Raw genomic sequence first — 27,682 nt, forward strand, 5'->3', positions numbered from 1 at the left:
GGCTTGTTGGAGATGTTAAGTTTGAATGATTAAACAAAGCCCATAAATTCAAAGTATATCAAGTAGATTGAGGAATCTTTTTCAATTGAAGCCAATTTGGAATCTTTTCATTGAAAGATGCTTTTTATGACTCCTCCAGAGTTGTCAGAATGAAATGAAAAATTAAGAAATTAAGGAGATGTGCAGCATTGTTTGGCAGATCAGAAAGTCTTTAAAAACCTAGAATTACAGGGAGTCATGCAGTTTGAGGCACAGGCCATAAAAGACAAAGAGTATTGTTTTTCATGCTTTCAGATGCACCTTTACCTTTTTCTTATGTAACTCCATTGAATTTGACTGAGTCACTATTAATTCTATTGCTGTCATAAAATTAATGAAGACTAAAGATAAATTAGATAAATTTTCTCTACTTAGTCCATGTGGACTTCTATCACAGAATTGTTATTACAAATTTAAAAAGTTTATTTATTACAGTTAAAGTGACCAAGGAGGCCCCAGGAATATGTCTAGACAGACATATATCTATCTGTCTGTCTGTCTGTCTCTCTGTGTGACCATCTGTCTCTGTCTCTTTCTCTCTCCCCAAGAGGCTCTACCTTTATGACTTAATGAATTTCTTAATACCTTCTTCCTAATACTATCACCTTTTGGGGTTAAGATTTCAACACAGTCAACAGTACACATCTGTTTTGTTTAAATAAGTAAGGTTGCATCTAATATTGGAAGAACGAAAGAAGAAAAAGGAAAAGGAAAATGCTTCACAATGCTCAGCTTTTCATGGGCGTAGATAATGGATACCAGTTGAAATGGCAGACAGACTGAATCTCTAGCTCAGCCAGGGAAGGGGAATTTGCTGAGATCAAGGGTATGCCAAACATTTCAGCACTTCAAATCAGTTATAAACTAGGGGTGTTCCTAATGCTGAAAACAGGGTGCACTAGAGTGTCCTGTGAAATTTCTTGTTGGTTATAGAGTACAAGGAGAACTTTTTGAGCCAAAAGGATGCTTAGCTGGAACTTAATTAGCCACGTGCTATAAGGCACTCTTGCTAGCCTGTGGAGTTTATTATTAAGTATTTAGGTAAATCTTGGATTTATTATTAAGTCATTGGTAGCTGGAAGTAGGGCATGGTGGCAATAATGACATCATATTGATATCAGAGTTCTCTATGCACCTATGTCAATAAAAGAGGCAGATAATCAACACATCATGTGAGACCCGGGCCTCTCGTGATGGGTACTCCTGGAAATATTCTACTCTGGTATAGAGCTCACAGTAACCACATGGTAATGGTAATGATGGGGAAATCTGAGCTTCATCAAGAGACAGAGCTGGTTAGCCCAACTTTGAAGGCAATGTTCTCAGAACAGAAAGAGCTGTTCCAGTTCGACATTAGAGCCAGGGAAATTCTTCCAAAATATGAAATGTGATCATAGACCAGAATTAGATTATTTACAACCTCAAAGATTAATTAGAAAAATAAGTCCGTGCTCATGGAGACACCCATTTCATTTTCTTTAATCATCTCATTAATCTGATGAGGCCAGATGTTACATTAATATTTTCATATGTTTCTACAATCAGAAAGACTGAAGTTCTAACAGAAGTGACAAAATATGGGCCACAGCACATATTTTGTTCCTCCACAATTCTGTTTCTATTAGATTTTCTTCTTCAAGAGGACTGAGAAGGAGATAAGAAGGAGGAAGTAGAATTGTTTAGGAATCAGAAATCTTTAGACGAATCAGGAAAGTGACCTCATAGTTATTAAGGAAAGAAATAAAGTTCATAAACTGTGAGACTCTATTTCTGAAGACACAACACACTCTGGATGCATGCACGATACAGAGAAAGCTAGCTGGGACTAAGCTAGAATCTTCATCCTTAACGGGTTAGTTTTCATAGTCCCAGAAGGTCTGAGAGGTGAGAATTAATAGGTGAGAACTGCAATTTCGTAGAAAACAAAGGAGCATTTTTATGACCCACCGTCTATATTTGACAGGTTATATAGCCACCTTACAGTACTATAGAGGGTCCTAAAGGAAGCTGATGATGATTCCTCCTTAGTATGAGACTTACTGAAGGGAGAAAGTGTTTCTTTTCTAACTCTGCTTTATTCCTATTATGTCTTTCAAACCTCTAATTCTTCAACATTGCACTGTCCTGGGATGAAGTGCACTGAGAGATAGCATCACATGCTCTAGAAGGAAAAGCCTTGGCCCCCTTCTTTACTGTGTTGTGTGACACCCTGACATACAGGATGAACAATTAACTACTTTTTAAATAAACGTGTTGAGCAGGCATGTAAAGTCTCTGCTAAAAATAGAAATTGGCATTGGCTTTGTGGGTCTACCTCTGTGGTCTCATTGTGAGCATATGTTTCACATCTTGGACTATTCGAGACATGTGATCTGGCTTAATATTTCTAACAAACTTAAATGGGGAAAAAAAAAACCCACAACCAAATACCTTAAAGAATTTGTCTAAGAACTGCAATTGAACACACATAGGCTGTGAGGTGACTAAATCACAGACCCAAGAATAACTATGATTTATTCAATGAGGGGGTGTTGCTCCTGACTCTGTGTGGACTCTTCTTGCTGTGTAACTTATACACAGAGAAATCAAAACTATGTTGCCAAGTCTTCTTAGAACATTCAGCTTCTTCCCCCGCCGCCACACCTCCGCCCTTGTTTTTGGCTCAAAATTCTGACTATATTAAAGCCAAGGCTGACTACCATCCCTGTCTTCCCAGCAGTAGCTACAATTGTGTGTTGAAACTTAGGATAAAGGTAAACCATTTAGTTTTTTGTGCTAGCTAAGAAGGTACTAGTGGACAAGACAAGACAACTGTTGAAATCCAATGTTCTGAGTGCAGAAAACCAGGTTGTAAAAAGCGCAAATCAAAGGAAAGCTTGAAGCCCTTCTGTTCCTAAGAAGGGCTTTGGATAGTCACAGCTACTCAGTGCAAGTTTGCTTACTTACCTGTACTTAGCAATGAAATGCCATCGGTGTTACTTAACTTTCTGTAGCAGTGATAAAAGCCCTACGAAAATCAACTTAATGCAGCAATGGTTTTAAGCTTCCCGTATCAGAGGGTTCCGTAATCCCTGGCCCTGTTGATCTAGGCATATGACGGTATCATATGCAACAACAGTAGGACCACTAAAGGAAGACTGTGAGCTTATGTCAGCTAGAAAGAGGCCGGTATGAATGAACGCAGGAGTCCCCAACTCCTCTTCAAGTATGCATCCTGACTTGACTATGTTCCTTTTAAAGGTCACATCACCTCATAATAGCACCACAGGCTGGGAATTAAGCATTTGGGGTATGGGCTGTTAAAGGTATATTTAGATCCAAACCATATATGACCATACATAAAATACTTGCAAACCTAGAAGGTGGGCAGTAAGTATTCTGAATATATTATTTACCTCTGGGTGTTTTAATTTCTTTTATTATTTTTCTTCTTTTTCTTTAAAAAATTTTTTTAAAATTATAATTTATTTACTTTATATCCCAGCTGTAGCCCCCTCTCTCATTCCCTCCCAATCTCGCCCTTTCTCCCTCTTCTCCTCCCATACCCCTTCCCCAGTCCACTGATTGAGGAGGTCCTCCTTCCCTTCCATCTAACCCTAGCTTATCAGGTCTCATTAGGACTGTCTGCATTGTCTTCCTCTGTGGCCTGGTAAGGCTGCCCTGCCCCCTCAGGGGGAGGTGATTGAAGAGTCAGCCACTGAGTTCATGTCAGAGACAGCCCCTGTTCCCCTTACTAGGGAACCCACTTGGAGATTGAGCTGCCATGTATTGTTCTTAAAAAAACTGACTTTTTTGACAATGATTTCACGGTAATCCTGCATTATTTTCCTCTTATCAGGGGAAAAAATGCTAGAATTTGTTTAGAAAGCACTGCTGTCATGGAAACCCACCTAGCTTAATGCAAGGAGCTTCAATGGAAACCCCAAGTCTTCTCTAGCACCATGCCCCAGGCACACAGCTTGGTCTGCTGGGCCATAAGCGACACAGTTTAGACTAAACAATTTTTACCTACATCACTTCTCCGAGACTCTAGGCTTCTGTGCAACCTGAATAAAATCACAAATATTCGCCTGGGAGAAACTCTGAACCCAAAGATAATGGGTTTTAGATATGATTTTCATAGTTAGGGATGGTGCTACACTCCTAAAAATCTCTGTCTAGGGGAGCAGGATAGTGAATTTGAGCATAGACTACACACACAGTGAGACCCTATCACAAAAACAAAACAAAACAAAAAACCTGATTTCATCATTGTGGAGATCCATTTCTTCAGCTCTAATTAGTGGAAAACAGTATCTGTCATTTAATTACAACAGTGATATGAGAATATTTCCTGGCAATCTTTTGTGCTACTATAAGTTGCTGTAAAATACTGGCATTATTATTTGTTCATTAATAAAAAATGAAAGTGGGCAAAAAGTTCCCTTTCCCAAGATTTCAATATATTGGAAAGGTTTAACTAAATAAATCGTAGCTTCTATATGGGAATATGCAAATAAATTCAGCAATAAAGTTGAGAAGGAACTTACTACATTTTAATGGGATCTTATGAAAGAGACAATACATACAAGCAATGTTGTCAGTAAAAGGTGCTCAGCATCGCCATCATGCAAAGAAGTATAAGTAAAAGCAGTGTGGAAATTCTGCCCATTGCAAAACCTGAAATATTTGCTATCAACTGTTTGTGAAGGATTAGGTAAATGAGTATTATGGTAGTGTGGAAAGGACAAGCTGGCACAGACATCATGAAAGGCATCTGATGGTGTGATAGATTTTAGTATGTATATCCTATGACCTGTAATTAAGCTTAAATACCTATACATACAGAATGATGGGAAATATGTAAATTGTATTCGCACACATAAGAGCACAATACTTTAAATGCATCACTTTTGGTCAGTAGGGAAGCCCTTCTGGTGAAGGTCTTAAATTACCCCCCAAATGCTCAGTGGCTGGCTCTTTGATCACCACCCTTTGAGAGGAGAGCAGCCTTGGCAGGCTGCAGAGGAAGACAATGCAGACAGTCCTGATGAGACCTGATAGGTTAGGGTCAGATGGAAGGGGAAGAGGACCTCCTTTGTCAGTGGACTGGGGGAGGGGCATGGGAGGAGAAGAGGGAGGGAGGGTGGAGTTGGAAGGGAATGAGGGAGGGAGATACAGCTGGGATACAAAGTGAATAAACTGTAACTAATAAAAAATAAATGTAATAAAAAATGTTAAAAAACAAAATAAATAAATCAAAATTGAGTTATGTCACAAATATAGAAAGCGTATCACATTTTGATATAAAAACTAATAAAATGTTTGATTCATAAATCTTATAGATTGCTGAAATAAAATAATATTTTAGATTTAATAAAATGCATTATTAAAATAAAAAAACTGCCCCCAAATATAACAAATATTTATTGAAAGCGATGGAGAACATCTTGAAAGAAAATTTATTTTTTGTTTCATCAAACAGAAAGCTACTGACCCTTATTAACAATTTTTTATCTCTCTGTTTCTCTCTCTCTGTGTGTATGTGTGTGTGTTTGTCTGCCTGTCTCTCTCTCACACATACATACATACATACATAAATAGTAAAAATTTTCAAAGTATGTATGATATTTTACTTAAACTTGAGAGTTGTTTTAGTGTTTTAGGTTTTGTTTTTGTTTTTAGAAATTGAAGATCATAAAGTAAATCACCTCAAACATTTACTCTTAAAAGAAGCTAGAATCTGAGTTATTTTTTTTACAATCTGTATTATTTAAGCTCTATCTATACCCCATGTGCTAGAACACAAGCCAGATGATTGACCTGAACCCCAGAAGAACTTGGGCTTTTCTGAGCCTGATTGTGTAATTTACTCAACAGTAAGACAGACCACTTGGCTGTGAAATTCTTCGATGTCTCAAGTGTTCAGGAACTCTGACTATGCTTCGGTGAAGGTAGTTCTAGGATTTAAACAGTGGCAGAATTCTTCTCATTAAACTAAAAGTAGGAGGTCAGAGGGGGAGATACCACCTTTCCAGAGACAGATAATTGCCTTAACCATGGCTGCCATCCGGCTGCAGAGTGGCTGTTTGTCTCTGCACAGAGCAGATTAAAATTCCAGAGGCTGGGTATAATTCTTCCCCTGAAATGGGATAAAAAGTTTATCCTTTCCATCAGAAGTTAACAATTTAGGAAAGCACAAACACGGGCTTAACAATGCTTGCTACTTTTAGCAACAGAAAAAAAAAAGTAGAATATGAATGTTGATGACACACAGTGTCACCTAAAAACAGAAGGGAGAAGATACTTTATACATTAAGAAAATAAGAATCACAGGCAGGAAGATGGCTCAGTGGGTAAAGGAGATTGCTGCCAAGTCTGAGAACCTGAGTTCTAGCCTTTGGACTGACTGGTGGAAGGGGAGAAGAAGATGTGTTTTCTCTCTCTCTGTCTCTCTTTCTCACTCACTCTCTCACTCACTCTCTGAATAAATAAACAGACACAGGAAATAAGTAAATACATAAAATTTTAAAAAGAAACAGAAGAGCTGTGAAATTTGTCTGAAGACATCTCTCAACTTAGTTTCCCCTGGACTTTAAGTCTAACATTCTCTTTTAGTCTACTCTGATCTATGTCCTCTTGAAACTAATATCTTCAGTTTCAAGACACTTCCCAGTTCGTCTACTGAGTCAGCTAATATGCTGCCTAATACTGACTTCACCAAGGATCTGGATCTATCTCACATTGTTTCATAACATTTTCTTAAATCCTATCGGAACTCTTGAGTTATGACCTCTGTTTCTCAAATGAAAGAACAAAGTAGTTTGCCCATGTCACCTCTCCAGGAAGTGGTGGAGTGAAAATTCAAACCTATAACTTTCAGCTCAACCAACTGCCTATCTAACACTGGGATTTTACCAACACCAAGGGCTGCTTTCCTTTAGCAGACAATGAAACCCTTGAACAAATTTCCCCTTCAAATAGACACATGCTGTTCAGTCTGGGTTAACTGGTCTTAGGACATTTGTCAAGCAAATCAGTATGGTTTCAGGTATTTTTATATATGACTGGGAGCCATCTGGACATATTAACAAAATAAACTGTTTCTAAATAATGTCATGTGTGAGCCAACAAGAGGTCCATTCTTTAACTCTTTCTCACCACCCCCTAGCCTTCTCTGCTCCCCTTTTACTGACCTGAATAATTTGTTTTTAATAATGTCTGAGCATGCTGAGGTAATGGGTTTCCCACTTCAACTCATGCTTTTAAGAAAGGAAAAATAGAGCACACTCTTTTCTTTTGATTTTTAAGTTCAGAAAGAACCAGAATTGACTAGGCATTGCGTAAAGATGTGTGTTGCCATAAGTTGCAGGAAAACAAATTGAATGAAAATACTTAATAACAGGGCAAATGTAAGAGTGACAGATTCTGGGAGATACAAAACAGACTTTTTTGTTGTTGTTGTTTTTTAGGCTAGTGATTTACAAAAGAGCTTACTGCATGTCAGGTGCCTCACATGAAATAACCAATTCCATCCTAATTAAAAAAATCCCCCCTGGCTGTCTGACATGGACTGCTTTTGATCACTTTCCTTTGATGAGGGTGCCTGGCCAATGGACTCCCTTTATCTGAGGAGTGGGGGAGGGCAAAGAGGGAGTGAGGGTGGGGCCAGGAGGAGAGGAGGGAGGGGACTGCAATTGGGATGTAAACTGAATAACCCTCCCCCCAGGACTGTCTTGTTAGTTTTGTTGTCTAAACAAATAATGCACAGTTAAAATAGAATTCAGGCCCAAATCTCATTCTGTTTTTAAGGGATAGCGCTCCTCCCCCTTCTGGAAAAGGCAGTGGCCAGTTGGTAGGCTTCCTAATGCTGAGGAAGCACAGCCTAGTCTGGGTTTCTGGACTCAAGACTACAGCTGTTGTCTAAGTCAGCTGCTCACAGTTTATTTCTTGGTCATCTACAGCCAACGAACACTGACTGCATCTGGATAACATTGCGCGACTGGTGCTGCTTCAAAAAGAGTGGTGGAGACCACGGGGCCGGGGAAGTGCCAGCACTTTCCAGAAGACCTTTTTGAAAACATTAGTTTGGTTTCTGGTCTCTGGTTTCTTCATCAGAAATGTTGATGTTTGCTAACTTTGTCATGACCTTCACTGGAGGTGAGGAGAGATGGTGTGTGAACAGCGCCTTCACACAAATAGTGGTTTGTTATGAATAATGTGGTCTAGTGAAATCCTCACGCCACTGAAGAATGCTCCAACATGTTACAATTTAATTTTCAAAGAAAATATGACCCCCTCCTCTGTTGATAGAGGCTCTTCGTGGAGAACTAAAGATTTCTCTGGAAAGGTCTGTAAAGAGCTGCAATCTTGTCTTCCTTACTCAGCTCCCAAACCAAACTGTTGGCCTGACCAGGCTACTGAGCTACGTAAGAATATGGTGCCTTAGGCTGGGCTGGGAAGACCAGTAGAACTGGAAAATACAACTGTCACTACTGAGAACATAGAAAGCTAACCCAGGTTGGCCCTGGCAGAACATTTTGTTTGGCCACAATATTTTTCAAAGCTACAGAACACTCTAGTTAGTCTGTTTACACAATTACTTTTTCTTGCTTTTCCCTGCTCTCTATTAGAGCATGCCTACCGCATACATACCTCTAACACACACACACACACACACACACTAAATTAAGCTAGTCTGTTATCAGAAAGCAACTTTTTGTAAAATAATAAAGATGAGTTTAGATTTTACTTTCAGCTACGAACTACTTGGGTCTCCTGGAGAGGCCAGCATCTAGAATTCCCCAAGTACCAAGCTTTTCTGATGAAAACTCAGACCCTCTTCATACTAAGACCCTCTTCATACTAAGCACTGACAGGTAAATATAAAGCAGTCTTGGTGAGGCAGACCCATGTAAATAAATAATAAACCAGAAACCTGAGCTCGGGAATGATGAAATACACAAGTCAGCATTTGTGGAACCTGGCACAGTCACGTCATCCCTCTGATCCCCAGTTTATATACAACAATAATCTGGGAACAGAAGTAGAGAGTAGGGGTTGCTGCTGCCCGGACCAAAGTGAAGTTAAATAGCATCAATGCTCTATTAAAAAAATAGACTTGAACCCAGGATGTAGCTCAGGTGGTAGAGTGATTTCCTATCATGCAGGAAATTGCATACATGGAGCGTGGTGGTATATATATAATTCCATATTCCCACCACACACCAGAGTTTAGATTTCAGAGGGATCAACACAGCAGCTGACTGTGTCCAGTTGAGGAAGTCATATCACTGGTAACCTGTGCTGGTGGCCTGAATTGGGGTGGGAGTGGGGGATGGGCAGGGAGAGGCAGTACTTGGTGACCTCATTTTCCCTTCTCTGGGCTGCCTACAAACAAGCAGCAGGAGGCAAGTGTGAGGTCCACCCAGAGCCAGCGCTCCCATCACTCCCTCCCCTTGCTGCTATTTTTGCAAAGACCACTGCTGCTTCTGGCAGGAGCCAGGTAGACCAGGGCTGCCTTTGGTTTGCTAACCCAGAATTATTGTTGACATTCTTCTGGAAGATGAGGGGTGGGGCAGGAAAAGTTTTCTCAGGTGTTTACTTCTCAAAAAAGCTTTGAGGTGAGAGTCCTGGCAGGCTGGTCCCATCTCCCACCAGTGGGCAGGGGTGAGTGGGGACACAGAGCAACTCAACAGGGGAGAAGGGCATATCCAAGGGGAGGTGGGTGTATCCAGCTTTAGGAGACAACATGACATTTTAAAGTCAGCTTTGAGTGTTCTACTGACACGAATGGAAAGCGTTGGGAAAGGAAGAAAATCGTGTCTCTGACAACAGGCACAAACACGTTTTCTCAGGCTCACTGATTCAAACTCTACTCTTCATAGAATAGACACAGAGATGTCATTGTGAGACCCAAGAAGGCCAGGGGGCCCAATTTTTTTAAACATCCCATTGCTCAGACTTGAAATATCGGCTCTTTGCTAAATCACTGCCATACTTGTGTAAGACCTGGGGTCTCACAGCTCAGGAGTTCAAGATGGAGCCCTTCCCAGAAACTCCCCCAGACCATGACTCGTTGCAAAAGCAAGAGGTTTATTAACCATTGTGCAATGGGGTCACCCTTGCTGGTCAGCAAAGAGTGGCACCGGGAGACAAAGGCCTTTAGGTTTTTAAAAGAAAAATTTCAGGAAATTTGAAGTTTCAGTTTTGGCAACTTAGGATTGGATGAGGAAGCTATAAAGTAAGATAATTGGTTAGACTTAGGTGCTCAAGCTTGGCCAGTCCTGCCAAGTGTGGATGTAACTGCAATTTGAGGTGGGGATGGTTAGCTCATCCTTGAAGATTAGGGGCTGCGGACTTTTGGCTGGAGGTCAAAAGCTACTCAGAAGAAGTCTGGGTTTGTTGCTAAGAAACACTATCTCAGAGACAAGGGTCTGGTCTTTCTTTTTGCTGAGTGAAGGTTATTGCTTGCTTGCTTTTTATATCTGTCCTCACAGATAGGGTCACATTCCTCCATTCTCTGGAAAGGTACTAAAAGGGTTTAGCTTAACCTGGACCTAAAACTCAAAACTATAGGCTTTAGAAGACATACAGGTTACAAAGTTAGTCTAACCCTTTCACTTGAAGGATCCTGTAAAATATGTATCTCTGTAGTTTTGCTTTTGTTGTTTGTTTGGGGTTTTTGTTTGCTGTTTTTCTAGACAGGGTTTCTTTGTGTAACAGAGCCCTGGTTGTCCTGGAGCTGGCCAGGCTGGCCTTGAACTCACAGAGATCCACCTGCCTCTGCCTCCTGAATGCTTAAAGGTGTATACCACCACGCCCAGAACATCTGAGTGTCTTGCTGAGACAATTTGATATTTTCTTTATACAGGATGTCTTCTCTCCAACAGGAAGGAATTGCTTGGGTAGAAGAGTGTGCTATAGATACAGAAAGCAAATATTACCTCCAGCCATGGTTCCTTCTGGCTTTTATGTCTGGGAAGACTGAGGTCCTTATGGAGGGCTGTGTATTAGGGAGATGAGAGAAGCGAATATCCTTCAAGAAGGGCAACTTCTGAGACAGCAGGCAGATGCTATGATTCCCTGCACCATGAAGAGACACCAGGAGCCTTGCAGGAAGCTGCATTAAAGAGTCTAAGCACTTACAGAGGCCTACACCTCAGCTAGGACTTCTCTGACTACACACACTCCAGGGCACCTGAGCAATGTAAACCGGACAGAGTGTCTCAGAACCAAAGCTTGACTTTCCCATACTTTCAGAAATAACTGCAGGATCATAGCTGGAAACTGAGGGGCAGCTGCTTCCCTTCCAATCCAGGCTGAATCCAAAAACTTTGAAGAAGCCACATCTACATTGGAGGTCCTGAAGACTGACCCTCATTGAGCACAATGTCATGACTGTAGAGAGATGGAATGCAGAATGAAGCCAACATGTTGAAGGGTATCCACACTAGCCATTTACTTCCAACCTCTGCGTTTGACCTCACATTCCTATGACAATTAGGCAAAGCTCCTGGAATGTATTGCTAAGCTCAGCAGACCTCTCGTCTCCACAAACACAAACACAAACACAAACATCTGGAACCTATAGAAGAGATTCACCCAATGTCCTGTAGCCCACTTACCTAGTGTCCCACCAAAGTATTTGAGAGTAAAAGTTCATGTACCCCCTTCCACAGTGGAGCATTTTATTAAGGGAAACCTGAATCTGTGTTCCAGATCGTTGGGCATTCATAATTGGCTCATACTAAATGATGTCTTATTCATTTTGAGTGAGAGCTATGTTTGAGTGTCAACACCAGTAACGACCAAGGCTGAATTTCTCACCTTAGCAGAGGCTTGTCCAAAAAGAAAACTAACCCTCTAGCCATGGATTTTTAGTATTTTGGAGTCTGCAAAGTAAACTAGCAAAAACAATTTCAAGAGGCACAATAGATTTTTTATCTGTGTATGTATGAGGAAATTCACAGAAAAATGTGGCTCAAGGAGATGGTTGAACTTTGGAGTGAATATTCCGTCCTAAAAGGCATTGGGTGACCCCTTAAGGCAAATTCTGATTTCTTTGATGCTTCATTTTTCCCATGAAAAGTAATGAGGATCTGCTGTCAAACCATGGCAGCTGGTGACCATGTAGACATCGGTACCACCTTGTGGGCATTCTAGATTTCTGGCAGTCTCTAAATGCAGCCCGTTTCTTCTTTCTGCTGATCTTTATCCTCTGCTTTTCCCTAAACTGCTAGTGACAAGATAATTACTAAGTCATGCTTTGTTTACCAAAACTCTGGAAGGGTAACAAGGTATAGCACTTCTCACAACGTCTCTTTATCCCTTTTCCTTAAAGTTTCATTTTAGCTATTCAGCAGAAGGGTGTTTTCTTTCTTTTTTTTTTTTTTTCTTTCCTCCGTCACTTTTCACCTTTATTTTTCTTTTCTTTTTTTTTTTCAATGCAGTTTATTCAGGAACCTTGAACAATCATCTGATCCTGGGGAAAGCCAGCCCACTGCTTAAATAGCCTCTGGGTAGCCAACCCAGGCGTGCCACGTGGGCAATGCAGATAGGTCCACATACATGGAAGCAAGCCAGATCCTCGTGGTTTGATTTCCTCTCTTTTGCTGAGCAACTTGGTGTTTCTTCTAAACATGCAAGGCCTAAATCGTCTACAAGGCCAAAGGCTACAGTGTCTGGGACTCTCTTCCTTTTAATGGTGGTTCTCAGCTTGTGAATCGTGACCCCTTTAGGGATCTATCTATCTATCTATCTATCTATCTATCTATCTATCTATCTATCTAAATAGATAGATAACAAATATCCTGCATATGAGATATTTATATTATGATTCATAACAGTAGAAAATTTCGCTAATGAAGTAACAGTAAAATAATTTTATGGTTGGGGTCACCACTACACTAAGAACTGTACTGAAGAGTTGCAGCATTAGGAAGGTTGAGAACCGCTGCCTTAGAGGTATGTCTAGTAAATAATTACTATTTGTAAATGGCTTAAATATCTTGCTCTAGCCTTTTCCTCACTTTTTCCTTTGTCTTCACTATGTGGTTAATTAAAATGCATTTTCCCATATATATGGGCAATATATTAGAAGAATGTGGGCCAACCAATACAGTTTGCTTGTTTGTTTTTCCTGGCCGATAGCATACAAATTCAGCTAAATATCAGTGTCACTTGCTGAGTGTAAATACCAGGGTGTTGATCATTTCAGAGGTCAAATGCTTCAGAGAAGGTGGTCTCTCTTTCTATGAGAGAGAACAGAGCTTCTGATTTTCTTATATTCTGGGACAGTCTGAGTCACAATAACTTAACACACAATGAGGCCACATCTGGTGAGTGAGAAGCACAAAGCAATTATAGAGACGGCAGACCATTCTGCGGTGAGTAATTAAAAATTCTTCATGGAAAGACGTTTTAATATTCTTTCAGAAGAGTTTATTCTACAGTCTCTTCTCTCGGTGGCATCTCCTTCAAAATTATTCACCATTGCACTCTAGGAACTGCACTGGGGAGATTTGACTTGGATTTCTAAGAGTGCCAGTGGAAAGAAAATGTAGAAAGATCTGATCACTTATAGTAGATTTTTCTTTAAGACCATAATTTTTATACAGAAATAGAAATAATTTTGTTTTGGCTTAGGATAATTACGTGGGCATGGATCATCTATTCTACTAGTTCTGCCTCTCAGGAACAAAGACAATATTAGATCTTTAATCTGTGGAAATTTACATTAGATATGCTCCCTTATCATTCATTGTCTTTCTCAAACCATCTGAGAACATCACAAATACTATGTCCACAGTCAAGAATGAACTAACTGCACCAGGAGAACTGTATAAACTTGGTTATTTTTTCTGCTTGCTTATTCTGCTTCCTGCTACAAAGGGTAGTCCATTAGGTACCTACGAAAGCACCCTTTGTGTATTATTTAATTATAAGTAGACTCCACAGAGAAGACACATTTAATGGTAAAATATGTGTGGATGTGTGTTGTGTGAAAATATGGTGTTTTATCTTCTAATGAAGAAAGTGTAGAATTTCCTCTTCTCTCATGTTCAAATTTCTGCATACAGAGGTCAGCACTGCTTAATATTAGAATGTTACTTTCTTCCTAAAGATAATATAATTCCAAGTGACACTGAGCAGGCTGCTTATATGTCTGCATAAATGAAGACTTGAACTTTGTTTAATGGGGCCTTTGCCTTCAACATACCGTGGAGGGATAGATACTGTATTTAGAAGAGCTATGTGTCAGCCTTAAAAAATAAACTTCTGGTCAAGCAGCAATTCCTTTGTTGATTTAACCACAATTAGATATAAGACTCTGAAAATGTCTGCAAAGTATTTTCATGTAGCATAGACATATCTCCCCCTGGTTGACAAGGGAACCAGGGGGAGATACGTTGATCTCTTTGCTAAATTCACTAATTTTGAAATAACTGAAAAAAAAAATGTTCCATTCCTACATCTCTGAGCATCGGTTATTTGTAGATAGCCTATCAGTCAGGAAGGAGGTAATCTATTTTCCATGTTATCTTGGATGAAGAGACAGAACATGTGACTTTCATGGTTTGGTTATAGGTTTGGGTTCAGCCTGTCATAACATCATGCCAAGAAGCAAGTAACAGTTCAGGAGGGAGTAGTTCTCACCTCACTCTGCCTACGTATTGTAGAAGGATGGACAGATTTTAAGAAGGTCAAGGTTGGATGGAAGTGGAGAGCATGGAAGATGGCCTGTGGGCACTTATCTGGTATCACAAAGAAGACAATGTCAATGCTGAGTTACAACCTGAAGGAAAAGAAAAGGAAGTAGGTGGGAATCCTCTGACTTCTCCTGTTGCAGGATATTTGATCCCATTGTGAACCCTAAAATTGTGAACTATACAACCCTGTTTCTTGTTTGTTGTGGTTGAGTCCTATCACACACCTTTGATCCAAGAACTTTTTATTGGAAACAGGTGATTACAATGTGGTTTACCCAGCCCTAGCACAGACCTTTATTCCAAGAACTTTCTATACACAGGATTTAATAAAGTTAATCCTGGGTCAAGAGGCAGAGCAAGAAACCAGTTGACAGGGATTAAAGAGTGGGAAGAACTTTGAGTTGAGAGGTATTTAAGACAGTGTGGAAAAGAAGAGAGAGCTTTTAGCTCAAGCTCTGGCTTTAGCTAGGGCTTCAGCTCCTCAGCACCTGGGATTTTTAGGCTTTGAGCTAGCAAGCTTCTGGCCTTGGATTTTCTTGGCCCATTCCTCCTGGGCTATGAGCGATTTGGATTTTTTCCACCAAGACTTGAGCTGAGAAGGAAGGTCAGCTGGGTGCTTTGTCTGCCTCTCTGAGCTAGCAGGTTTTCACCTCAGCATCTGTTTTTTGAATCTTTATTGAACGAATGAGATTTTCATGTTTATAAAACAACATTCTCCTTTCCTTACTTTCTCTGATTATTACATCAAGCTCAAGCCATTTGCCCACAGAATTTGGAAACAGTATTTACAGGCAAGGGTGGAACATAAAATGGGGGAATGAACAGATAAATGACCAGACCCTTAGATTATATAAAAAGTGTATTGTTTCTACTTAATATGGTAGACATTTATTGCTGTTTTATGTCTGCAATAAGTAAGCTCTCAGCTACTGTAGCAAAATACCTGAGAAAATCATAGTGTTTGAGTTTTTGGTCCGTGGTTGCTTGGTTGTTTGTGGACCAGTTGTGAGCACGTTAAGTCTTGAGTGGGTGTGTATTATTGACACAAGCAAGACTACAAAGGCTTCCTTCTGCTCACTGTGTGTATGTTGACACTGTGTGCAGAGAGAATCATCCACAACTTCCTCTTCCTGGATATTTACAGCTACCCAGGTTCCCTATAAAATCCTTGTGCTGAGATTAGCTCAGCCTGCTTCCTTGTTCGGCTGTGTACAATAAACCTGTCTCAATTCAAGTCTATAAATGCTTCAAGGTTTCCCACTGGGGCTGGTGCATCTCTATCAGCGCATGGCCCACCCAGTCCAGCTTTCTGTGTGTCATACTGTGCTACCTGGAAAGTCAAAAGAGGAAGACACTCACGTCTCACCATCTCCTTTCAGGCATGACTTCTTTTGCTAGATTGTTTTGTCTCAAAGTTTCTAATACGTTCAAATGATGACATGAGCCAGGGACATGGCTTTTGACATATGATCCTTTGAGAGACATTAAAACCTAAACTAGAGTAATGTCCTTGAAACACAGGCATAAGATCCTGGCCATTACCTATGGTGTCTGCTCTGGCCCAGCACTATGCAGGAGAAAACTGTGTCTATTCACTAATTTTTGTGTGTTTGTATATTTAAGGGTCTGGGACTACATATGCTTGAAATTTAACCTACCAGGCATAGCTGTAGAAAGTTGAGATAAGTGAGTAAACAAAAATTGCCAGAAGTGTTAAGCCCCTTACGGTGCTGCTGTTCTGGTTAAGACAGACAATAGAAAATAATTAGTCTGTTTGGAGAATGTGAGTGCTATGGGCAAAACAAGCAGAATGAAATGGACAGAAATAAGCTCCTCCAACGGGGTAGAGACGTGCGTGATTTTATGCAGAATGATCAGTATACAGATCAGTACACAGACTTTATTTGATTCTTTCTATAAAAAGTCAGGCTAGACTTCCTCAGACCAAGGAGCCATTCCACTTCCCCACTGATTGTGTCAAATCCATAACAGTTTATTAAATTTAAAGCTTCCCTATCTTTGAAGGACTATGATTCTCTGTCTTTAAAGACCGAAACTGTATAGTGACTTTGTTCTAGACTGTCAATGCGCGCTGAATCATTCAGAAAAAAAAATTGCTTATATCATTATTTACAGTTTGATTAATTTCACTGCATGTTTACTGTCATTAAACTTTAAGAAAATAATTAAAAATTCCAAAGATAGATATGCTATGCAATGGAGACATCTAAGTGAAGACTTCCCATCCACTGGCTTCATACCAATTTTACACTTACGCACACAGTTCTACTTAAAATCTGTTCTTCTGAATACTGTATAGTTTTCCCTTTTTTTAGAAAGGTTGTTCTATAGGAGGACAATATTTATTGTAAAGACCACCCTGCCAACTTTGTGCCTGGATATCTTTCTCTCACCTTGGTCCATTGCTTTCCAGTTGACTCTGTCACACTACATTTTCTATACTGTTCTGATTAGTCCCACTACTCACAACAGGTCCTGGGCTAGGCCAGCAGAGCTGCCCCACAGGTAAACCCCACGAATGTTTAGAAGGCTATCCTGTGTTTAAGGCAGTTGTTCTTTTGGCTGGAGATGCACAGTGATCCTTACTTAACCCTAAACCAAAATACTCCTCCAGTTATTTCCCTCGGGTGGCTGCTTAGAGAATATCTAATGTCTCCCTCTTTTTTTTTTTAAATTAAGATTTGTTTACTTCAAGTGTACAGGTGCTTTGCTTACTTGTGCTTTGCCGCAGACACACTTTGTATCCATGGAGGCTAGAAGAGAGCATTAGCTCCCCAAAAACTTGAATTGCAAAAGTCTGTGAGCCATTTCTGGTAATTCCATTTCCAGGAGATCCAAAAGCCCTCTTCTGGTCTCCACTGGCACCCAGGCAGGCATTTGATACACGTACCTACGTTCAAGCAAACACTTATCCACATGAAACAATAATTGTATTAGTTATCATTCACATCACTGTGACAGAATGCCTGAAAGAAGCAACTTAAAGAAGGAAAGACATACTTTGGTTCCTGGTTTCAGGGGGTATATGTTTATCATGATGGAGGAGGTACAGTAGTATAGCTCCATGCGGTGGGAGTCTATACACCTCAGAAGACAGGAAGTAGACATCTTGAGACAGAATTGCAGAAGCAGAACCAGGTTATAAGCCTCTTTCTCCAGTTAGGCAGAGCCTCCCATAGGATCCACAGTTACTCATAGCAGCACTATGATGGGGAGACCAAGTGTCCAAAGACATGAGGCCGCGGAGGATGTTTCATATTGACAAAAGACCTTGTGGATTTGAAGTAATGTGGAGATAAAAATCAAGGTAGCACAGAAATCTGTCTGCAGGTCAAGCCTTCCATCAGTTGTATGCTGACGATAGAAAAGACATGGTTGTTTCCACTGGTCATAGAAAAGACACCTGAAGAATTCATTGGTGAACCTGTAAGAATCGCTTCTTTTTTTTTTTGTTTGTTTGTTTTTAATATATATTAAAAGGAGATTTATTAGAATTGCTTACAGGTCATAGTTCAGGCAGTTTTTTTTTTAATTACAGTTTATTCATTTTTCCCCCAGCTGTAGCCCTCTCCTTCATTCCCTCCCAATCCCTCTGTTCCTCTCTCATTTCTTCCCATGTCCCTCTCGAAATCTAGATAAGCCATTGCCAGAGTATTTTTTTCAGGATGGCAAGAATTTTCATAGGAATCAAAAGCCTAGAGAAAATAAAAGACTTCTGGGGGAAAAAAAAGGAGGTGGGAGAGACAGGGAGAGCAAAGCGCCCATGTGTGGTATTGTGTGGCATGGTTCTGCAGCATTTTATTCCATGGAATTTGTGGAACTTAATGAAATGAAGAATGTTTTTGCTGGAGTTCATTACTACCTGATTCAGAGCAGTTCACTCCAGGGTTTACCAAAAGACATAAAACCATTATTGTGATGATCCATCCTGTGGAATTATAGGCAGAATGAATCTATCAGTCAATGCAAAGACTGAACTCTGGAACAGAAGATTCTGAGCAGAATACATGTCAAATGCTTTATAAGATTGTTGGTTGGTGGTGTTGTCCTTATATCTGTCAGGGGCAGAGAAGATAGCAGCCCTTTGTTCATCCAACTTGATGCCTGGTTGGTGGCCAAAGCCATCTTATGCCTAGGATTCATAAAAATCCAATCCAATCCAATCCAATCAAATCCAGGCAGCACAGCATGGGTTGAGGAAGACAGACAGAGACTTGTGGTCCACCATGGCACAGGCGGGCCATAGAAACCCACTTGCTGCCCTACCACTAAGCATTGATGGATAATGTTACCCAGAGACCCAACAACCATGTGGCCACCACAATGTGAGAGTATGTGGTGACAGATGGGAGAGAAAGAGAAGTGAAACAACTTGAGCATTATGGAGAGAGATGGAACTGGAGAGTTGAGGATGGAGAGTTGTAGCCTGATGCGGATGGTGAGCCTTGCCACCTGGGGCCATGGTGAGGTCCTGGCCTGAGCTGCTGCTGAGGCTCATGCCTGAGTCTACGGCTAAGCTGCAGAAGGGGTTGGTGTCAATGTCAAACAACCACAGAATGTGACAGAATTAATGGCCGTTCTGTGGTTGTCGGACTGAGAACGGCCCCCGTAGTCTCATATATTTGCATGCTTAGTTGTCAGTTGGTCGAACTGTTGGGGAAGGAATAGGTAGTGTTGGAGAAGGTGTGGCCTTCAAGGTTTCAAAAGTCTGACGCGTTCCCAGGTGACCCCTGCCCCTGCCTGGTGATTGTGTCTTAAGACACAAGTTCTCAGCTACCACTGCAGAACCATACCTGCCTGCCTGCTACCACATTCTCTACCATGAAGATCATGGACTCACACTTTTAGACTGTAAGCCTAATAAGTCTTTTCTTCATTAAGCTGCCTTGGCCATAGTGTCTTATCACAGAAAGGTAAACAAGACACATTCTATCTTCTATCTTTAAATACGTCTTTGCAATATTTTAAATTCAAAGTTTGTTAAATTTAATTCTTTTCTTTTTTTTTTAATAGAGGAATCCAGATCACTTTATTGCATTTACCTTAGCTTCCATTTTTTTTCAGATTTGTAATTCTCCTGGATTGTCTTATTGTTCTTGTATCTAGTATTACCAAATAACACTAAGTTCTGAGTCCTGCAGTAGATATTGGGAAACAGCAATAAACAAGACAAGTTTCCATCTTGTGGACTTGGCTCCCTAAGCCCATCTAAATCAATGCCCTTTCTGAATCATTATTGTAGCCTCTGCACCAGAGACTGGATTTCTAAATGAAGGCCTGGAATAGGGAACACCATTCTCTGTGACTCATACTAGTGGGCCCATTACTGCCATATCACATGCCTGGGTGTATGACATAAAGGAGAAACTCAGTTATTATGACGGGCTTTAGGCTGATGAAATCCAGGAAGGATAAAGCAAGCTGTTCAAGATAGGGCAAAGGTTAGACGTTGGAAATGTAAGACAGGCTCCTTAGATGGTTTGCCTGCTGGTTCCACAGTCTGTGGTAGGAGAACTGGTGCAAGCTCTCTTCTTCAATCCTAACTGATTCTTGGCTTCATAGTCAGGGTAAACCTAACACAACAGAGACATCAGAGCAAACAGGGAATAGGGCACTGTTTACAATGACTTTAGCTATGTGGGAATTCTTAAGTAAGCAGCAAAGGGCTCCAGAAGAAGTAACAATACATTATATTTCTTCAAGAACAAGGTAAAAGTCCAGTTAATTTTTATGGTTCTGGTTTCTTGGAACAGGGGAATTGTAAAGATAAATCAAAAGCATTGTATACAATGAATGCACAGATACATATCAGACACCTTTGAGATGATGGAAAGAGCCAAGAAGATTTGAGACAGAGAAAACAGCTTCTCCTGAGAGGGACTTGCCAGTTTCCTGTCAATGAGGGTGAATGAAAACAAAATAAACATGGCACATTTCTGGTTCTGAGATAAGATTAGCACCAGCTCGGAGGTCTGTAGGGGAAAAGCCTGCTGATGCTCTGTAAAGACAGAGACAAGGCAGTAATAGGAAGGCCTGGGCAGGCTCCCAGCAAGGAAGATGTCTAGCTCGATCTCTTCTTCTTTTAATTTGATGTGATGAACCTGTCCCTTGGCGTGTACAAGCAAACAAGGGAACCTTGGAGGATAAAGGAGCCTTGGATGGGTACATGATTTGCCCATTTACCAGTCTGACTTTTGTTTATTATGTCTCTTTCAACACTATTCCTACTCCTAGGAACCCCTGGGGTAAAAATAGAATCATCAGAAATGTAGAGAAGATTAGGGAGGTTTTCTTACAAGCCACACGTCTCTCTTATCACCACTCTCCTGCTGTCACAAGTTAGTCCCAAACCGAGGAACAGTGCCTGGTAGACACATATTTATAGATTATCAGTGTCCTTGAAGTAAGGGCATTGTAACATGAATTGGTTTCTACTGTGAGGGACATTAGAATGGCTAAGATGCTACAGAAATAGGAATCCTCTTTGACAGACATACCATTTCCAAATTAGTAATAAAGCCACCTACCAACTTGCAATGCTATATCAAAGATGATCCCACGTGAAAGGAGGTCGTGAAAGGAGGTCCAGGCGAAAATGCTGGACTCTACACCCCAGGGCTGGATTTGCTAAGGCAGCACACAGGGTCCAGCAGGCTCATGGAAGCCTGGCATGGGGCCAGGGAAGGACTTCTCTCAGTGTGTGATTCACTTCCATGTCCCTTCTCTCTATGGGAAGCCAGAGTTCTAACATCCTTAGCTAATGGACTTTGGGCCTGAATCCTCTGAGCCTAACTGAGTAGAATAGATGAGCTATGGGTCTACCACCACCCCATTTAATGGAAACAGTTAACAGCTGGACCCTGCAAAGTAATCTAAAGTGAGATCCCTACCTGAAAACATGAGAAACAGTTAGAGCAAGCATGATTGATTATGAACAAGGCAAATGAATGCACAGCCTTATTGAACATCTACCACGAGACAGGTACTGACTTAAGGGTTATCACTGCTTTCACCTCATCTACCCATTAAAACTCTGTAATTAACACCCCTTCTTCTTTGGCAACTGATATATGTGTTGAACAAGTCAATTGTTCAAATTCACAGAAAATTAAATGACATATTCTCTGTGGCTCCAGTTATACTGTGCTAGACCCTTGAACATGTCCTGTCGTCTTTAATCTCTGTGGCTTGAACTTCTGTTCCTTCCCAACAGCATCATCATTCCACGTATACCACAGGCTTCTACTCAGTTTACTCCTACTTGTCCTTTGCATCAGGGCTTACTCTCACTTCCCCACAAAGTCCTTCCTGTCCCACCCGCTTTACCACCCCCAGTTTCAGTTAGCTGCCTTCTTTCATGCTTCCATTTCCCCATCCCAGCATCTGCTATCTTACTGAAACTGTCTATGTACTAGCTGCTCTCCATTGGCTATAATCGCTTCTCAGTCCAGAGCCAATGCCTTATTTTTAACCACACTTTAAGTAAGTATATGAACCACTTTCTGGTTCATAGCAGAATTCCATAAAAGGTTTTGAGTTGATTGAGACCCAGTGTTTAGAACTTTAGGATTATAAGTTATAGTTATTGCAGCTAGCTTTCATATGGCTGGCAATAACTGGCTTAAAATTGTCCCCTAATTCCTGCCTCTTCTGAAGGAAGAAAGAACTTTGGACGGGGATTGAGGACATACATTTGGAGGGCTGTGGAGGCTTGTGTCCATCAAGGCTGTGCTCCAGAAGATCCAGAGAGATACACCCACTGTAATAAACTTGGTGCCTAAGTAGGAGGGCAAAATTTCAGAACTGCCTCCCTTGGATACCATGAGATAGAACTGGATAAAAAGGGAGATGCTGTAGGAAAAACTTTCACCAACAGATGTGCCCTGAGAACCTGCTGGGTACAACTAGGTTGGTCCATATAAAAATTACCAAAAAGAAAAGGTAACTAGAAGCCACCTGTGATGGTACACTTCTATAACTCCACCTGCTGAAGAGTCTGAGGAAGGAGGATTTAAGTTTATGGTCAGCCTGAGTAACTAATACAGACCTTATCTCAAAAAAAGAAAAAAAAAAGAGTAATAAGAAAGATTGGCAGATCTTAAAACTGAGCCATCTGTTAGAAAGTCAGATGGTTGATCTTCATCGTCAACTTGGTTGGATTTAGATTCACCTAAGAGATACATCTCTGGATATATGTGTGAAGGTTTCTCAATATCTTAAGTAAGAAGAGAATATCCTTGACTATCGTCAATATGGATGGCATCATTTCACAAGTTTGAGTCTTGGAACGAGAATATACAAGGTAAAAAGAGAAAGCCATCAGAGCAGCGGTTCTCAAGATGCACAACCCTTTCACAGTGGTCACATGTCAGATATCCTGCATATCAGATGTTTACAATTCATGACAGTAACGAAATTACAGTTATAAAGTAGCAATGAAAATAATTTTATGGTTGGAGGTCACCACAACATAAGGAACTGTATTAAAGGCTTGCAGCGCTAGGATGGTTGAGAACCACTGCCGCAGAACATATGATTCCCCTTCCTCTTAGACCCCTAAGGTGTGGGAAAGCAGCCACATAACACCCGTCATCACAGAGAGGCCTTCCACCGCTCCTTTTCAGCTGAGATGGACTGAATCACCCCAAACTGTAAACCAAAATGAACTTCCCATCCGTTAAGTTGCTTCTTGTCAGGCATCTGATCACAGCCATGAGGAAAGTCATCTATATCTTACGGCGATTTAAGAATTTCCCCACGTGTTCTGTCACATTGCACACTTTGAGTATGCGGCAGTTAGTCATCAGATCACAGCACAAAAGCATGCACAAACCAAGATGCATCGCATGGTGCTACTCACAGCAGCTGTCCATTATCCGACTTGGGCCTTATTTCTCCGTTTCTGTCACCCCTGAGATCTCTACACCTTCTTGGATCTCAATCGATTCCATTTCTAACAGCTTTAGCACAACCGTAGCTTCTTTTAAGAAGTAGATGCTCACTTTGTGTGGGTGGTGGGTAAAGAACAGATGGTTTATTTACTTTTAAGATTTAATGAAAATTTCTGAGGAAGACATACAGCCTACATAATTTTAATGAGTTATTTCTTAATAAACAGAGAGTTCTTGAAGCTATTACTTTTAGACCGAGATCTTAGATTCTTAACAGCCCTTACACTTAGGGTTTCAAAGATTGTTGTTATTATTTGTGATACAGAGACGGAATGTTAGTTAAGGCCTTGCACATGCCAGTCTGGTATATCATCAATAGATTATATATAATCAAATTTGTTTTTACCTTCTTCAGTAAAATTTAAGACACAGTCTCATTAAGTTGTATAACTAGGGTCTCGATCTCACTGCAGCTCTGGCAGACTTTGAATTCGCAACCCTCCTGCCTCAGTTTTCCAAGGAGCAAGGATTATAGGCCTACTTCCCAAGCCTGACTCTTTTAGCATTTTTATGATGATATGAGTGCCAGGATGGATATAAACTGCACATTAGAGGGCCCTCTGCATCCATATGTACTGTCCCCGGAAGCCAAAGACACACCTTCCAACCTCCTCAAACATTCACCTTGCTTTGAATACCAAACATTTATCATATGCCCAAGTCCTTTTTGTTCTGTTGCTTAGATACTTATCTCCTCTAATGCTAGTAGGCACTGAGCCTAGAGCCCTATCAGGGAATGATGGTGTACCATCTTCCAGGGAAAATGTTCAAAGACTAAGTTCAAAGACTAACACAAACCCTTGCATTTGCATTATTCTTTAAACCATGGTAAGATTCTTGAAAACAAGAAGATATTGGAAAGAGGATGCCCCATATCTCCTAATCCATTTTTTAAAATATCAACAGCTTTTAGGTCCTTCAGATCCTTGACCCTCTACAATTTTTTCTTACAGTATCTGTCTGGTATTGAGCTGACTAGATCCAGCAGCAACAGTGGCTCACAGAAGCAGGGATTCTTACCCAGGATGGGGAGATGAAGGTCTATGGCCTTCTACAGAGTGAGTCGCAACACCTGAAAGCACTCTGTGCCATGTGCCCCATCTCAGAGTGATTCTGACTCCCTTTGGGTGAACCTTGCAGGACTCAGGGATCTAAGGTACAGAATGCACTGTCTGATGGCAGTGTTTCAGAGAGTCATTTCTCCACCCAACTTGGACAAACATCCCCCAGACAGATGATGTCACTGAAACTTGAGGCAAGACTCATTAAAATCTATGCTCTCGGTGGCTAACAAAAACATTTCACTGAACCCTCGGGAACTGATGATATGAACTTTGACTATGTAGCCATTCTGCAGAGAAAATTGGCAGTACATGGTGAAATCATGAGAGCCTACACCCTGTGACCTAGCTAGTCCTCTCTATAGTCTACACTTCAGAGAAGCTCAGGCATGATCCACAAAGGGACATTTACAAGGCTGACCACTGTAGCCCAGACAGGGAAATAGTAGTCACGATGATGGTACTAAGGCTTGCTAATACGTACTAGATATTTAGGTTTTAAGTGTTTTACACAAACTCAGTAATCCCTGAAGTAGATATCCTTGTGAACACTGTTTTAGAAATGAGAGAACTGAAGACTCATAATGCTGAGTGAACCGTCTGAGTTCACACAGCTGGAAAGCCGGTTATGATGACAGACAGTCTGGCTCTGAGGCTGTGCTCTCAGTCATCACACTTTATACCTACCTCTGTAACTATCCCTGGGATAGTATGCTTCAGCACATGTGCAAGCATCGAAAGCACATTGCAGAGTGAAAAGGAGTCAAGAAACTAATCTGCCATCTAGCACACACAAGTGCGCGCACACACACCCAGAGAACATATACAGAGGAAACAGAGCTCCATAACATTTTAAATGCATTACTATACAAAGACACACAACATGTTTACAAGTGCTCATACGCTGTCACAGGTGAGAGCCAGGCATGACAAAGACATACACAAAGAAATAAAGCAAGAGGGTATCTAGCTCAAAAGGGAGATAATTGAGTGACTTGAAATAAGTCTGTGCTTCACTCCGCTCACATTTTCTGACGTTTATGTCCCCCTCCCTACATACTCCTCTTCATAAAATTAGAACCAAAGCTTCATCTAGACTTTAGAGAGGATTGGGGGAGACACATTCACTCTCATTCGTTTCCTTGGGGCTCTGTCTGGCGAGCAGTCTTTTATCTTGCACATTCTTCCTGGCGTTTTCTTTTCCTTTATAGTATAAGCAATATAGTATAAACAATCTTCTTATTACTAGGAGATCAGAGGGTCAGCCATGGGCTTTACAGAATAGCACAACAATGGTCCAGGCAGCCACTGGTTTGGTCTATAGAAATAGCCACCAGCACAGGAAAAATTCTCATGTTGTATGCTAGTGACACAAAGTCCAGCATACTTTCATTGACAGCCAGGTTGAGCGATTTGCCATAGGGTATCAATTTGCTCCTGCAAGAGGGCAATCCTCTGATTGAACACCATCAAGCTTCCTTTTAGTTGAGCATTAATTCCTTTATGTACAACTAAGGCATGAGCTACATTGGCTAAATGATTATTCAGGGTCTGAGCAGTCTGCCCAGTATGACTCATGGCTAATGCCCTGGTGGTAGCTCCAACAGCCGTCAATGAGATGGTAGTAACAATGGTGGCTGTAGTTCCAAGATCCCTTTTCTGTCTGAAGAGAGTCATAGCGTGAGGGGCATCAATGGGCACAGGCACCCAGTGAGGCATGCGAGTAACCAGGGCATACCTAAATTTACTAGCATTCCAGCATTGGGCAAAAAAGCAAGTATCATTACCACAATTACTTGGCTCTATCTGGCTAATAATGAATAAAAATGGGGGATATAGACAAACAGGTGTGGGCTTATAGGAAATATTATGAGAAGCCTTAACCCCTCGTTGGAACATCCTGCGTCAGTTCTAGAACTAGCAGTGGTGGTGTCCGAGGTCTGAGTAGGTTCAGGAGACCATTGCCCCCAGGGGCGAGACGTGCTCCATGCCAATTGACTAACTCCATGTTTTCCTCCAATTTTGAAAGTCATTTAAGGTTCTTAAATTATTTTTTTCCCTTTGTGTCACTAGCATACAACATGAGAATTTTTCCTGTGCTGCAAATCTGTCTAAACAATTGTCGAGCTATATTTTAGGTAATTGGACTGGAGAATTCGATACTACGATGGAGCAGCTGAGAGTGGCCATTGTCACAGTAAATTCTACCGGAGTGGACGCAGGACTAGCCACAGGATTATCAACATGGATTGCTGCAGCCATGAATCATCTGAAGGAATGGACGGGCATGGGAGTGTTAGCAGGCCTTCTGGTGTTGGTCTCCTTGGTTTGCCTGTGGTATATATGCAAGATTAGAGTCTCACAACAGTGTGATGCAGCCATGATCATTCAGGCCTTTACAACCATTGAAGCAGGACATTCTCCCCAAGCATGGTTGGATACCATAAAAAGTTAAAATGATACGCTCAGGATGCGAGGCTAAGCACTGCACTCAGGGTCAGCCGCTTTGGACCCAGAGAAGAGCATGTCTGATTGCATGCGGGTTGATGCCCCAGGTCCCGCCTCTGAGAAAAAGGTATCGGACGGGTCTGATGCTCTTTGGGTGGATGACACCTAAATGAACATCTGTACAAAGTCCCAATTTATTTCTAATATCAGAGATCAGACCTCTACTCTTGCCTGATGCGTCTAAAACAAAAAGGGGGAACTGTAGAGAGCTTCGGAATGCTATGCCTTAAAGATGGAGCTGGTTTCCGCCTTCCACCTTCCCGATGGTGAGTGCTCTCTGTCACGAACAACTCCACATTTGGCTAAGGCCGAGGATCTGGCTTGCTTCCATGTATGTGGACCTATCTGCATTGCCCCCGTGGCACGCCTGGGTTGGCTACCCAGAGGCTATTTAAGCTGTGGGCTGGCTTTC

This window comes from Meriones unguiculatus, chromosome 17, assembly GCF_030254825.1.
Source record: "Meriones unguiculatus strain TT.TT164.6M chromosome 17, Bangor_MerUng_6.1, whole genome shotgun sequence".
In the NCBI taxonomy this organism is placed as follows: Eukaryota; Metazoa; Chordata; class Mammalia; order Rodentia; family Muridae; genus Meriones; species Meriones unguiculatus.